This window comes from Hypanus sabinus, chromosome 7 (genome assembly GCF_030144855.1).
Source record: "Hypanus sabinus isolate sHypSab1 chromosome 7, sHypSab1.hap1, whole genome shotgun sequence".
NCBI lineage: Eukaryota > Metazoa > Chordata > Chondrichthyes > Myliobatiformes > Dasyatidae > Hypanus > Hypanus sabinus.
In genome coordinates this window covers 124,175,594-124,190,491 of record NC_082712.1, presented here as the reverse complement: position 1 = coordinate 124,190,491, position 14,898 = coordinate 124,175,594, and the positions used below count along the sequence as shown (strand labels likewise).

The following is a 14,898-nucleotide window of genomic DNA, read 5'->3' as shown; positions in this document are numbered from 1 at the left end:
TTATTTTCCGGCTTCACAATGGAAGAGTGAAATTGATTTTCAGTTGCATAATTCAGAAATAAAACATTATGCAACTGAGTTTCTGCCCCTGTGACTACACAAGCAGCACTACCCTAGATGTCCTACAGCAAGTGACACAACTCCATGTTTCCTAACAGTATTTCACCACCTATTTAACCAACAGTATTTGACCAATCTCCACTTATCTTGAAGAGTACAGCCCCAGCAATAGTCAGACTGCTCAACACCACCCAGGACAAATCGGAATTAGGCTGAATATCACTGGCATATGTCGTGAAATTTGTTGTCAGAAGTAGAATGCAATAATAGAAAAAAAAAAGTGAATTACAGTAAGTATTTACCTATTAAATAGTTAAATAAGTAGTGCAAAAACAATTTAAAAAGTAGTGAGGTAATGTTCATGGCTTCAACGTCCATTCAAAAATCAGTTGGCAGAGGGGAAGAAACTGTTCCTGAATAGTTGAGCATTGAGTGCAGCTGGTATATTTCACTCTATCCACTGCGGTAAACATTCACCCCATCTACCATTGACATACTACCAGTTTAAACCATCTACAAGATGCACCATAACAATCCAGCAAGATTTGACAGCACTGCCAACCTCACAACAGAACAAGAAATTACTGCCCTCTTGGCTCTCAGACCACATCCCCAGTACCTTGCTGGCCATTACATAAAAACTATAAAAAATTGATTTGTGATGCACAGTGAAATAAAATAGTAACTGCAAATTTAAAGCAGCGACAAATAATTGCAAAAATATTCAAATTTATTTAAACTTAAAAATAAAATTAGTTCTTTATTTAATTACAGTAAAAACAATTTTCTTCAACAATTACAGAACATACATTCGTCCAACTATTCAGCATGGTGTAACAAACTTCTATACAAGTGTGGTGAAGAGTATATTGATAGGCTGCATCACAGCCTGGTATGGAAACGCCAATGCCCTTAAATAGAAAATCCTGCATACAGCCCAGTCCATCACGGGTAAAGCCCTCCACATCATTGAGCACTTCTACATGCAGCGTTGTCATGGGAAAGCAGTATCCATCATCAGCAGTGGCCCTCTCACCCCACCAGCCAAGTCATGCTGCTGACATGAGGATGGTGGTACAAGAGCCAGAGGACTCACACCATCAGGTTCAGGAATGTTATTACTCCTCAACCACCAAGTTCTTTAACCAGAGGGGACGGTATACTCAACCTCACTTTCCCCATCACTGAAATGTTCCCACAACCTATGGTCTCACTTTCAAGGACTCTTCATCTCATGGTTTTGATACATATTGCTTATTTATTTATTATTATTATTATTATTTCCTTCTTTTCGTGTTTGCAGTTTGTTGTCTTTTGCACACTGGTTGTCCACTCAGTGCACTTTTTCATTGATCCTATTATGGTTATATGACTTATTGAGTCTGCCTGCAAGAAACTGAACCTCAGTTGTATATGGTGATATACATGTAGTTTGATAATAAATTTACTTTGAACTTTGGTGTTCTTTCTTTCTCTTCCATCTCAGGGAGACTCGGAAATTGGAAAAGATCATGATGGCAACATTGCTCTTAAACAGGGCTAACTTGGACAGAAATGTGGAGATGACTGATTTGACTTTGATAAGATTCACATAATTTCTTTGCAATTGAAGATTCATTTCATTAAACTTTGTGAATGATAATGATAAATAATTATTATCATACCTAATATTCTTGAGTTGATTACTGAATGAAGCATTCAAGTCTCCAAAGAATTTTATCACAGTTTCAAAAAGTGAATGGAAGCATCTCAGGTAGTTTCTTTTGCGAGCCATCTGACTTGTGTGTGCAATAGCATGTATTCAAACTGTACATCATTCTCAATACAAAGCTCTTGAAACAGTCAAAAACTGAGAGCATGGGCCTTATTTTATTCACCATTGTGATAATGGCATTAAATGATTTGTGCAGCCAGTCACTTGTTTTTTTTGTGACAAGATGCTGTCTGTGAATGGTAAGTATGTTAGGTACAGCTTTTTTCAAGAAAGTAATAACCCCACAGTGATGTCCTGTCATTGATGTTGCCCCCATCTGTTAAACAAGCAAGAATGTTGGTGAGGCGAATCTACTTCTCTTTAAAATAATTGCTCAACAGCACAAAATACTGACCCGCTCTACCCATATATGTTTCTAGTCTCCTTGCAAATAACAACTCATGAACTGTGCTTTCATGTTTTATGAAGTGAACATAACTAAGAAGCAAGGAGTCATTTTTGCCCAGTAAAAATGACTCATCCAACTGCGGAGCAAATTCTGTTGTTCGATGTGTCATCCACATTCTCAAACCTGTCATCTATTTGTCTTCCTACAGCACTGTCTTCCAGAACTTCCAGACTCCCAGCAAAATCAATTCCTCTCCGATTTAATGGGGTTTTCCAGATTTGACAGTGAAATGTATGAAGCACGAAAAACACCACTGTTTTGTTGTGAAGTGCTGAGAAACATGCTTTGAAGTGTTTCCCGGTTTTGAAAGTTTTCATGAAGTGACCGAAAATAAACCAAGTTCTTGTTTGCTTTACCAGAGTGTATTCTCTTCAAATGTTCAAGGAGCATTCAAATGCAGTTTAGACCATTCAAAAGGGCAGATTCTGAACTTTACCCTATTGAATGCCATACTGTACTCTAATTCACAGGAATTGCATCACTGTGTGATTAGAGTGTGGAAATTGCACTAGCTAATATAGTAGTGAACAGCAGTAATATGTGTACTGTGCCCAGAAATAACATTATTTCTTCAGTCCAGACTTCTCATGATATGCCTTACACAGAAGTGTCACATTGCTCAAAGCATGTTGAAAAGCAAAGTCTAACAGGACAGTGATGAGGTGATTATGCAATCATTGTAATCAATTACAAGACTCTGAGGACCAAATGCTTAGAATCTGTAATTCATTTCTCAAACTAAGTCTGCAATCCCTCAGCCGCCCCCTTTATCTTTATCGCCCTCTCCTTACAAATTCCCACCATCCCTGAAGAAGGTGATATCGTCCACTTTGGGAACCACCGTTTGGAACAATGGAACTCTACTGTACAGCAATTGGAGGACATTCATAAGGATGAAAGAGAAGCACCACCACATTCTCAGGGGCAATTAGCAATGATCATTAAATGATGCTCTTGCTCATAATGCTTACAACATGTAAATCTGTGGAGTAAAAATTAAATTAGTACAGATGTTAACTGAGTATGCAATTAAGAGTCAATCACATTGGAGAAGTTAGAATATGGCACAGGCCAAACCACAAAAGTGTTTCTGCATCATTCAAGAAGTTTCGTAATTGATTTTACTAACACTTACTTTTAATATAATCTCCTAATTTAATTATTTGAAATTTCCCATCTGTCATGAATCAGAAACATGTCTTAATCATACAGCCCAGATATCACCTTAACCATTTATTTTTAAGACCTTTAAGTTACAAACCTCTCCCACAAGATTACCTTCACTAAAGCTATGCTATTCAACGCGTCTAGCACCCCAACATACAAGTTCCAAGCACAAAGGAGAAATCCAGTTTATCAACTTTCATTTGAAAGCCTTCGCTGAACTTACCGTTCCATATACCGAGTTGAACAAAATTTAAAGATCTGCAAGAAAAAGTGATTTTTCGCCATCCTATTTTATTTCATCATCGTCGGATTCCTATTATCGCAAAAATAGGACATTTTCAACCATCAAAATAGGACATTTTCAACCTACAACAGGAACTTTCACAAACGCCCCCTGCTCCCCTTCAATTCCATACCCACATTCCCTTTATCCACCAAAGCCACGGGACTGTATAAACGTGGCTCCTAATATCATTAGACATTCATTTGGGGATGAGGAGGAGAGAGGAAGGCGGCTCTAAAAAGATGCCTGCCAAACTGAAATCTAAATCGAAATTAAGAGCCGTAATGCTTTACGCGGCGTAATCTCTTATACAGCCGTGCTCCTAACATAAACCAGGCGCACTTTTCCCCCCGTGTTTTCCCCCTTCAGTACAGTTTAGGGCAGCCATTGCAATGCTCCAGTCATTCATTACCAACTCGGTTTGTATTACTTGAAAAATTCAACGGCTGCAGACTACAAGGGGGAAAACGGAGCTTCAACAGATTGACACGTTTGCTGTGTAATAATACACACCGACACACTCACTCACTCTCCCTTCAGTTTTGCAAATTAGCAAAAAAAAATCCCTTTTCAGGAATGAGCCGATGGGAAGTGGCGATGTGTATTCTGTTGGATTAAACGTTACACTGAAATCATGCGAAGAAAGTGCACGTTTACAGTAGATACACTCCGCATTGCAACACCAGGTCTAACACGAAGAGTTAAGTTACTGATTACTTAAATCCATAAAGCCTCGCCGTTCCAATTGTGCCGCTCTTCACTTCCTTTGCAAATGTAACTGGATTAATAAAACCGCTAGGTGAATGCAAGGTGCAAGAACGACAACGAAAAAGCCCGTTCCTATTACCCTAATTTCATTCGGACACGATGATGTTATGAACCACTGCGGCGCGCTAGTTGCCTCCTTACCTCACCTCGCTCCCTCGCCGAGTCTCACCCCACCTCTCCGGCAAGAATCATATACAGTACTGTATATCCCTCCCTCCCTCCCTCTCTCTCGTACACACACACACACACACACACACGACTACTATGGCTGTTTGCGACGTCCGCGTCCGCGCACACGCACGAGTAGGCGGGAGCGCGCGCGTAAGGCGCTGCTGCCGGTGGGGAAGTGGGTGGCGGGTTCTGGTGCGCCGTGTGCGCGCTCGGAGGTTGGTAGGGATGAGGTGGCCGTGGCCGGGTTGCTGAGTCCGGTCGGAGCGCGCTCCCTCTCCCCCCACCCCACGGCGGAAGGCGTGCGAGTGCGCGGAGGGGGGGGGGGGTGCAAGAGGAACGCGCGCCTCACGGGCGAGCAAACGAGACGATACCAGGTAGGGGGCAGGAATTCGCTCCTCTTTAAATCAGATTTTCAAGGCTCATCCTTGCACTGTAAGACTAAAGCGAGCGACGTGCCCCGCCGTTCCGACGCCGGATGGGAGCGAAATGGTCAGGAAAATGTTCCTTGTACTGGATCAGGGATAATTTGGGCAATGTATTAAATCGTGCTTGGAAATTTCAGATCATGTTTATCTGCTTCATGTCCAAGAGCCAGTTTTATTCGTTATCATCCAACCCCAGAACAGGTTGAAAATATTCCTTATTAAGATACTCCTGCTGCGCCTTGCACCATTGGCTATCTCTGCATCAATTCACCTTGGACAAAACAATTGTAGAAGTTCGAAAAGTTATTGTATCATAAGTCCTGTTACTGATTGCATCCCTATTATAACGGCGATAAATGACAAAGAAAGCCAGTATGCCTTCTGGGCATAATGTAACATTTTGTGAATAGTTACTGAAATTAGTAAAAAGTGGATACATTTTTATCTAACAAAGGCGTGTGAATCCCAGCTGAACACAAAGTTATGTGTGGATACCTTTTTTTAAAGTGCAGAAACTGGTGAGGTTAACTCAGTTCCTCCATCCAAATGGAGTTCAAGTTTTCCATGAATCTATTCTGAAGTGCATGCCCTTTATTATCATTCTAAATTAAAGTCTTGCTAATTCTCTTAAATTAGCCACCCATTGGTTTGGCTCGTCGTATTGACGTAGTTTAATTTTGTTGCAGCATTTATTTTCTTGTTGCATTGATACCTACAATCCCATTGTGGAAGGCCTCAGCAGTATGGTGGAAGTTCTGAGTGTCAGGGCTCATGAAGTGGGTGAGGTTACCATAACTGGACAGAAGGTTTTGGGAAACTGAAAGGTCCGAAGATAGATAAGTCACCTGGACTAGATGGTGTACACCCCAGGGTTCTGGGAGAAGTGGCTGAAGAGATTGTGGAGTCATTAGTAATGACCTTTCAAGAATCACTAGGTTCTGGAGTGGTTCTGGAAGACTGGAAAATTGCAAACGTCATTCCATTCTTCAAGAAGGGAGAGAAACAGAAGAAAGGAAACTATAGTCTAGTTAGTCTGACCTCAGTGATTGGGAAAATGTTAAGAGTCAATTATTAAAGATGAGGTCTCAGGCACGTGATAAAGTCGGCCATTGTCAACATGGTTTCCTCCAGGGAAAATCTTGCCTTACAGATCTGTTGGAATTCTTTGAAATAATAACAAGCAGATTAGACAAATGATGTTGTGTACTTGGATTTTCACGCCTTTGACATGAGGCTGCTTAACAAGCTATAATCCCGTGGCATTACGGGAAAGATTCTAGGATGGATAAAGCAGTAGTTGATTGGCAGGAGGCAATGAGTGAGATTAAAGGGAGCCTTTTCTAGTTGGCTGCCAGTGACTAGTAGTGTTCCACAGGCGTTGGGACCAATTTGTGTTACTTTATATGTCAATGATTTGGGTGATGGAATTGATGGCTTTGTTGCAAAGTATGCAGATGATATGAAGATAGGGGGAGGGTAAAGTAGTTTCAAGGAAGCATATAGGCTGCAGAAGGACTTGGACATATTAGGAGAATGGGCAAAGAAATGGCAGATGGAATAGTGTCAGGAAGTGTATGATTTTGCACTTTGGTGAAAGAGTTGACTAGTTTCTAAATGGAAGGAAAATACAAGAAACTGAGGTGCAAGAGGACCTGGGAGTCCTTGTGCATGATTCCCTAAATTTGCAGGTTGGGTCTGTGGTGAGAAAGGCAATTTCAAGAGGACCAGACTATTAAAAGCAAGGATGTAATGTTGAGACTTTATAAAGCTCTCCTGAGGACTCACATGGACTATTGTGAGCAGTTTTGGGCCCTTTGACTTAGAAAGGATATACTGAAACTGGGGAGAGTTCACAAAACTGATTGCAAGATAGAGTGGCTTGTCATATAAAGAGTGTTCGTTGGTTCTGGGTCTGTATTTCAGGAATTCAGAAGAATGAGGGGTGAACTCATTGAAACCTGTCAAGTGGTGAAAGGTATTGATAGAGTAGGTGTGAGAGGATGTTTCTTGTGGGTGGAGAGTTTAAGACCAGAGGACACAGCCTCAGAATAGAGAGACATCCTTTTAGAATGGCGGTGAGGATGAATTCCTTCAGCCAGAGAGTAAGGAATCTGTAGAATTATTTGCTGCAGGCAGCTATGTGGGCCCAAGTCTTTATGTATGTTTAAGGCAGAGGATGATAGATTCTTGATTGGTCAGGGCATGCAGGGATACGGGGAGAAGGCAGGAGTTTGGGCTGAAAGGAAAATTGGATCAGCCATGATGAAATGGTGGAGCAGACTCAATGGGCCAAAGGGCCTAATTCTGCTCTTATCTAATGGTCTTATGGTCTAAAAAGTGTCAAGTGGAACAGGAACCTCTCTTCAGAAGTAATTTGTTGTCTGTAAGATGCTTTGAAGTTATTTGACAAATGTAATTCTTGGGGGATGATACTATTTGCACTATGAGAGAGAGGCTTGAATCTACTGTTTGAGTTATAAAATTAGGTGGGAGTTCATAACTCCTGACTGAAGCCGAAGTCTTGACACAGACCAGACCCTATGTCCCACCATTGGACCTCTCATGGACAAACTGAGGAGCTGCTTTGTCGAACACCTCCATTGACACCTTAAAGGTAACCCTGAGCTTCCTGTCACCTGTTGCCTTATCCCCTATGCAACTCCCACTCTGGCTTCTATCTCTTTGGCATTCCACATTGATCTAATGAAGTCATATGAACAACAGCACTTCACCTTCTGTCTTTATACTTATATTTCCTACATTGAGGCTTAATAGTGCATTCCATAATTTCAGATAATCAGTCTTTCCTGTTTGTTGACAGAACTGGTCATTACTGATGAGCCATCATCCATACGCAACATTTGCTCTCTCAATAGTGGCTACCTGATCAAAAGGATGTTTTCAACGTTCTCATTTGTTTCAGATTTCTAACATCTCTTGTGTTTTGCACTTCACTGTTCCAGTATTACTGATTCTTGTTTGCCTCAATCATTTACCACTTCTTTAAAACCTATTTTCAGGATTTTCAGAATGAATGAAATTTTGAATGAATTAAGTCATTAATTTAAGCATGGACTGCCTGTCCTTAACTGAACTCGAGCCGCTGCAGTCTTTCCGGTTAAGGTATTCCCGCAGTGCTGCTGGGGAGGGAGCTTCAGGACTTAGATCCATCAAACTGTTGATATATTTCTAGGTCAGGGTGGTGGACGACTTAGAGGGCAGCATACAGGCAACAATGGTCTCATGCATCTGCTAACTTCCTCCTTCCTGGAAGCAAAATTTGTGGGTTTGGGAGATGATATAGGCGTTGCCTGCTTGAGGAACTGCAACACCTTTTGTAAATGGTATGGATTTCAGCCACTGCGTGCTAGCGGTAGAGGGAATTAATAATTAGAGTGGTGGGTGGGGTACCAATCCAGCGCTTGTCCTGCATAGTGTTGACCTTCATGATTTATTGGTACTGCATTCATTCAGGCAAATTAAGTTACATTTCTGACTTCTGATGTGTAGGTTGGAAAGGCTTAAGCTATTAAGAGGTGAGTCACTCACACAGGATACCCATCCTCTGATTTACTAATGGTAGCCCTAGTAGTTCTGTGGCATGACTGATTCAGTATCTAGTGAATGGTCACCACAGGAAAGTGAAGCAGGATTTCAAACCAAAATGTCAATCATTCCAGGAAGTTACCAGGAAAGTGGATGAAGGCAAGTCAGGGGATGTTGGCTACATGGACTTTAGTAAGGTGATGGACAAGGTCCCGTATGGGAGGCTAGTCAAGAAGGTTCAGTCGTTTGGCGTTCAAGATGAAGTAAATTGGATTAGACGTTGACTTTATGGGAGAAGCCAGAGAGTTGTATTAGAGATTTGCCTCTCTGACTGGAGGCCTGTGACTGGTGGTGTGCTGCAGGGATCAGCGCTGGGTCCTTTGTTGTTTGCCGTCTATATCAATGATCTGGATGATAATGTGGTTAACCTGATCAGCAAATTCGTAGCTGACACCAAGATTGGGGGTGTAGTGGACAGTGAGAAAGGCTACCATGGCCTGCAGAGGGATCTGCATCAGCTGGAAAAATGGCAAATGGAATTTAATGCCGACAAGTGTAAGGTTTTGCACTTCAGTAGGACCAACCAGGGTAGGTAGGGCATTGATCAGTGTGGTAGAAGAAAGGGATCTGGGAATACAAGTCCATACTTCATTGAGGGTGGTGTCACAGATAGATAGGGTTGTAAAGAAATCAATCAGCTTTATAAATCCAAAGTATTGAGTACAGTAGATGGGAGTTTAAGGGGAACATGAGGGGAAACTTATTCACACAGAGGGCCGTAAGAGTTTGGAATGAGCTGCCAGCACAATTGGTGCATGCAAGGTTGATTTCAATGTTTAAGAGAAGCTTGGATAGGTACATGGATAGCACGGATATGGAGGGCTATGGTCCTGGTGCAGGATGATGGGAGTCGCCAGTTTAAATGGTTTCAGTATGGACTAGATGGGCCAAAGGGCTTGTTTCTGTGCTGTAGTTCTCTATGACTCTATTCCTTTCCCTCCATTGATGCTGCCTGATCTACTGAGTTCCTCAATTTTATTTTTTGTTCCAAATTCAGGCATTTGGAACAAGAGAGGCGGGAACTACCAGTCTCTTTGTATCTCCTAGAAATTGATGGCAGCACATTCTGCAATGGCAGTGCTATTGAAAGTGGTTCCAGTTACTCTTGCTTAGCCACATGAATATTACTTGTCAGCAGATGCCTGAATGTTTTCTTTGTCTAACAGCACGCAGGTATGGACTGCTTAATTTGGTGAAGTGGTTGTGGATGGAATCATCTGTGAACATCACCATTCCTAAAACTATGACAGAAGGAAGGGCAGTTAATGATGAAGCAGCTGAAGGAATTGCCCTGAGGATATCCTCCAACAATGAGGTCTTCAGGTCTGGGATTTAATAACACTCCTTCAGACAAATTCCTCTCTCAGACAGCATCAAAATCAGTTGTGACACCTGGACAACTTTGGCCTCCATGTATTCATTCATAGTCTGTTCGTTCTCTCCACATCTGCCTGTCACATCTCAAAATGTCCAATAAAGAGTAATTAACCTGAAACGTTAAACCTCTTTCTGTCTCTGTAAAATTGCCTAAGTATCTCAGCACATACTTCTGTAAAGTCATGGTCACAGTTCAAGATTTGTATTCTTATAATCAGCTAGCTAACCTGATTCATTACTAGTCACAACATTTTGTATAACCTGTTCCTTGCTGTCTTCCAAAACTTTGTGTATAAACTTATTTATGTTATTATGTGAGCTGTTCTTTTTCACTCAGTCTATATGAAAGTTAAAATCTCCCATTAAATACTCATTATTTATGTGAGGTTTCACTTTTTATTTCTACATTGCTCACTACATTACAATTGTTAGACAAATAATTTTCCTTATTTGCTGCCAATGTTTATGTATTATTTATATTTTGTAATTACTTTATCTTAGAATAAATAGAGAATTATATTTTTATAAGTGCATTTTGCAGTATTGTTTCAGTTGGGGATAATTCGCCTCAGTGTGGGTATATTAAAAATGGAAATTTTATAGCACTGCGTCACCAGAAGTGACACCAGAGCTTATGAATCCTGGTCAGGTTTATTATTACTGACATGTCATGAAACTTGCTGTTTTGTAGTTGCAATACAATGTAAGATAGAAAAATTACTAAATGTTACAAGTAAATGAATAAACAAAGTGCAAGCGAGGCAATAGCAAAGTAGTGTCTGTGGGTTCAAAGATCATTCAGAAACCTGATGACGGAAAGAAGCTCTGTGTGTGGGTCTTCAGGCTCTTGAGCTCCTCCCTCCTGGCAGTAATGAGTAGAGCTCAATGGGTAGCATATTAAGTGCTTTGCATTGCCAGTTTTAAAGGTTTTGTAGATGATCTTATAGAGTTGCTTAAAATGATTAAGAGAATTATTGGAGTTAGTACTGAGAAACTGGTTCCTTGGTGGCAGAATCCTGCATAGTTTCCATGTATTTTTTGCCACAACCCACTTCAGAAATATTTGCTTGTTAACTGACCCACAACCAACATTCTCCACTCTAATTATAAAACCCAGATTAAAACTAGTTCTTTTTATTATAAAACACCCATGTACTTTTTTTACTGTACTCTCAAGAGGCAAGTGCATCCACTTTTTTCAAAACTTGAGAACTGAGAACAAGAGGGCATAATCTGAAAATTAAGCCAGCCAATTCAAGATTGTCTTTCCCTTCTTTAGGTGCAGGTAATGTGAAATAATTTTCCCTCAAAAATTCTTGTTTGCCAGGTCAATTATCAAAAATCAAAACACACTTGACCACTACTACACTACAATCAGGAATGCCTACCATTCTATCCCTGCACAGCATTTAGGAAAATCTGATCATCAGCCTGTCCTCCTTCCTACCTGCATGGATGGAGAGGCCAACGAGCGAGGCTCCAGAAATAAGGACAATGAATGGTGGTCACTAGATGAAGAAGAACAGATTCGGGTCTGCTTTGTGTCAGTGGACTGGGCCATGTTCATGGACTCATCAAAGGATCTGAACAAATACACCTCAGTTGTCATGGACATTATAAAATCAGTTGTGGATGAGTGTGTCCCCAACAAAATCATTTGGAGTCTTCCCCAGTCAGAAGCCTTGAATGAACCAAGATGTCTGCAATATGCTAAGGGCAAGGTCACTGGAGTTCAGGTCTGGCAACCATGTAAAATACAAGAGGTTCAAGTATGACCTTCAGAAAGCCATCTCATGTGCGTAGTGGCAATTCCAAACAAACTGGAATCACAGAATTTTCTCAATAGCTCTGTCAGGGCTTGAATGCTATTGCTTCCTACATATATGACAACAAGGTTTTGCTCTCAGATGAGCTCAATGCCTTTTATGCTGGCTTTGGCAGATAACTTCAGGTACTCCCACAGTCACCCAACGACCCTGTGATTTCAGTCTCTGAGACCGATGTGACCACATCCTACAGGAAGGTGAATCCACCGAAAGCTTCTGGCCAAGATGGGGTACCTAGCTGAACAATGAAGACCTGTATTAATCATCTGGCTGGAATGTGCATTGCTATCTTTCACTGCTCGCTTCGGCAGTCTGAGGTACACATTTGCTTCAAGCAGGCTTCAATTATACGGGTGCCCAAGAAGAAAGTGATAACCTCCCTCAATGACTGTTGCCCAGTAACATTACATTAACTGTGATGAATTGCTTTGAGAGGTTGGTGATGAAACACGTCAACTCCTGCTCGATGAGCCATTTGGATCTTCTCTGATTTGCCTACCATCACAACAGGTCAATAGCAGATGTCATTTCTTTGGCTCTTCACTCAACCCTGGAGCATCTGGATAGTGAAGGTGCGAACATCAGGGTGCTCTTCATTGACCACAGCTCAGCATTCAATCCTGTCATCCCCACAAAACTAATCAATAAGCTGCAAGACCTAGACCTCAATATGTCCTTGTGCAAATGGATATTTGATTTCCTCTCTTGCAGACTGCAGTCAGTTCAGATAGGCAACATCATCTCCTGCACAAACTCCATCAGCACAGGTACACCACAAGGCTGTGTGCATAGCCCCCTACTGTACTCACTTTATGCCTACAATTGTGTGGCTAAGCACAGCTCCAATGCCATATTTAAGTTTGCTGATGATACCAGTGTTGTTGGCTGAATCAAGTGTGGTGACAAGTCAGCAGATAGAAGGGGGATTGAAAACCTGGCTGAATGGTGCCACAACAACAACCTCTCACTCAATGTCAGTAAAACGAAAGAGCTGATTATTGACTTCAGGAGGAAGAAAACTGAGGCCCAAGTGACAGTCATTGTCAGAGATCAGAGGTGAAGAGGATCAGACACTTTAAATTCCTCAGCATTATCATTTCAGAGTATTTGTTCTCAGTTCAGTACTTATATGCCATTACAAAGAGAGCACGGCAGCACCTCCACTTTGTGAAGATTCAGCATGTCATTTAGAACTTTGACAAACTTCAACAGATGTTCAGTGGAGTGTATACTGCCTGGTTGCTTCACAGCCTGGTATGGAAACACCAAAGCAGTTAAATGGAAAAGCCTCCAAAAAAGTAGTTGATACAACCCAGGTCTTCATGGGAAAAACCTTCCCTATCACTGAGCTTATCTACAAGGACCATTGTCGCGGGAAAGCACCATCCATCGTCAAGGAACCCTACCATCCAGACCATGTCTTCTTCTCACTGCTGCCACCAGGCAGGAGGTACAGGAGCCTCAAGCCCCACACCATCAGGTTCAGGAACAGGTACTACTCTTCAACCATCAGGCTCTTGGACATCGACATTAAATTTACTCTGAACTTTGAAGAATTATACAGAGTAAGCATATGTAAAGGAATATTAATACAGCCAGGTAAACTGTACTCATTTCGTACAAAAAATATGTCTTTGGTTTTGGTGAAATATTTTTATTTACAAAAATGAAAAGTTGTCCATTACTTGAGACAAATATGCAAAATAACTGTAATTGTCAAGATAATCTTTCAAACAAAGATGAACAAGTCCCTGATGTCTATTAACTTCCTGAGGATGCAGTTGTCTAAAATTTTATTAAATATTATCTCAATTGTTTGAGTGTTGACTGATATCATCAGGAAACGTAGAAGAGGCTTGACCCAAAAGCAGAGCAGCAGAGACTATTTAATAATGATTGATAACTTTAATAATAAACTGCAAAATAACAATCCTCGAGGGACCACAAAACAAGAGAGAACAGAAAAAGCTAAAGACAACAAAGTAAGTAAAGACTGGGAAAGCATCTAGTTGAATCCAGCTGGTTCGATGAATGAACAATGTCTGTGGATGCGAGCTGAGTTTTTATAGGTCGCAGGTGATGAGTTGGAAATGCGTGGCAGGTGATACCTGTTGTCTGGGTGGAAACCGAGCGGTACCTCCCTGTGCACACCTGACAGAACCCCACCCCCCACCTATGGCCAGCATCTGATGGCCCAGAGAAATCTGGATGGGTCCATTGAACTCGACGGCACCCAAAACCAATCCTCCAGGCAGTACCTTTCCCAGTCAACTAGATACTGCACACCCAGCCTATGATGATGTGAATCCATTAACTGGCCACCAAGGTGTACATTGGATCACTTTTCACAATCCTAGGTTCTGGACGTGCAGAGTCCACGTGGTCCATGGACGTGGTCCATGGGCTTGAGACAGGACACGTGGAAAGGTAGGTGGCAATGGGAGATGGTGTGACTGGGCTGATGCCATGGGTAATCTTGAAGGGACCAATAAACCGGGGTGAGAGCTTGCGGGAGAAAGTGCACAGGGGCAGATCTTGGGTGGACAGCCAGACACATTCCCCCGGCCGGAGTAGTTTGGCTAGGCACCGCTAGTGTTTGACCTAGTGGCAGTAGGTGTGCCATCTTCCAAGCTTTCTGGTGGTGGCAAACCAGGGTGGTCCTCCACCATTGGTTCCTCCATGGGGAACAATGAGGGTTGATAGTCTGGAAGCAGTTAAAAGGGTGATATACTCATTGTAGAGGAGGTGTGTAAATTGGAGGACAGTTCAGCCCAAAGCAGATACTTCTCCCACGTGGATGGGTTAGAGGCAGCGAGGCATCGCAGAAACTTCACTTGCTGATTGGCTCTTTCTGACTGCCCGTTGTTCTGTGGATGATAGCCAGACAACAAACTCACTGAAGTGCAGAGGTGGGAACAAAAGGTTTGCCAGAAGTAGGAGATGAATTGTTGACACAGTGTCCTGAGGGATGCCGTGGAGGCCAACTACATGTTGGAGAACCAGGTCTGCAGACTCAGTGGCTGCAGAAGTTTGGGGAGAGCAATGAAGTGGGC

General features: G+C 42.0%; 1 protein-coding gene and 1 long non-coding RNA gene across 4 annotated transcripts in view; one reads left to right on the top strand and one right to left on the bottom strand.

Annotated features, from left to right (window-relative positions):
* The window catches only part of slc25a22a (solute carrier family 25 member 22a), a 140,287-nt gene extending 135,648 nt beyond the window's left edge, over window positions 1-4,639 (bottom strand). The window contains exon 1 of one of the 3 annotated variants that reach the window (XM_059975526.1): window positions 4,582-4,639. The gene's annotated coding sequence lies outside the window, so the exon portion shown is untranslated. Of the gene's footprint in view, window positions 1-3,612; window positions 3,703-4,581 lie in introns of those variants that run through there. The other 2 variants (XM_059975525.1, XM_059975527.1) reach the window with 2 other exon arrangements.
* Window positions 4,640-4,781: 142 nt separating this feature from the next.
* LOC132397152 (uncharacterized) overlaps window positions 4,782-14,898 on the top strand; it is a 55,503-nt gene continuing 45,386 nt past the window's right edge. The window contains exon 1 of the long non-coding RNA XR_009513278.1: window positions 4,782-4,985. This is a non-coding gene — a long non-coding RNA (uncharacterized LOC132397152). The remainder of the gene's footprint in view (window positions 4,986-14,898) is intronic.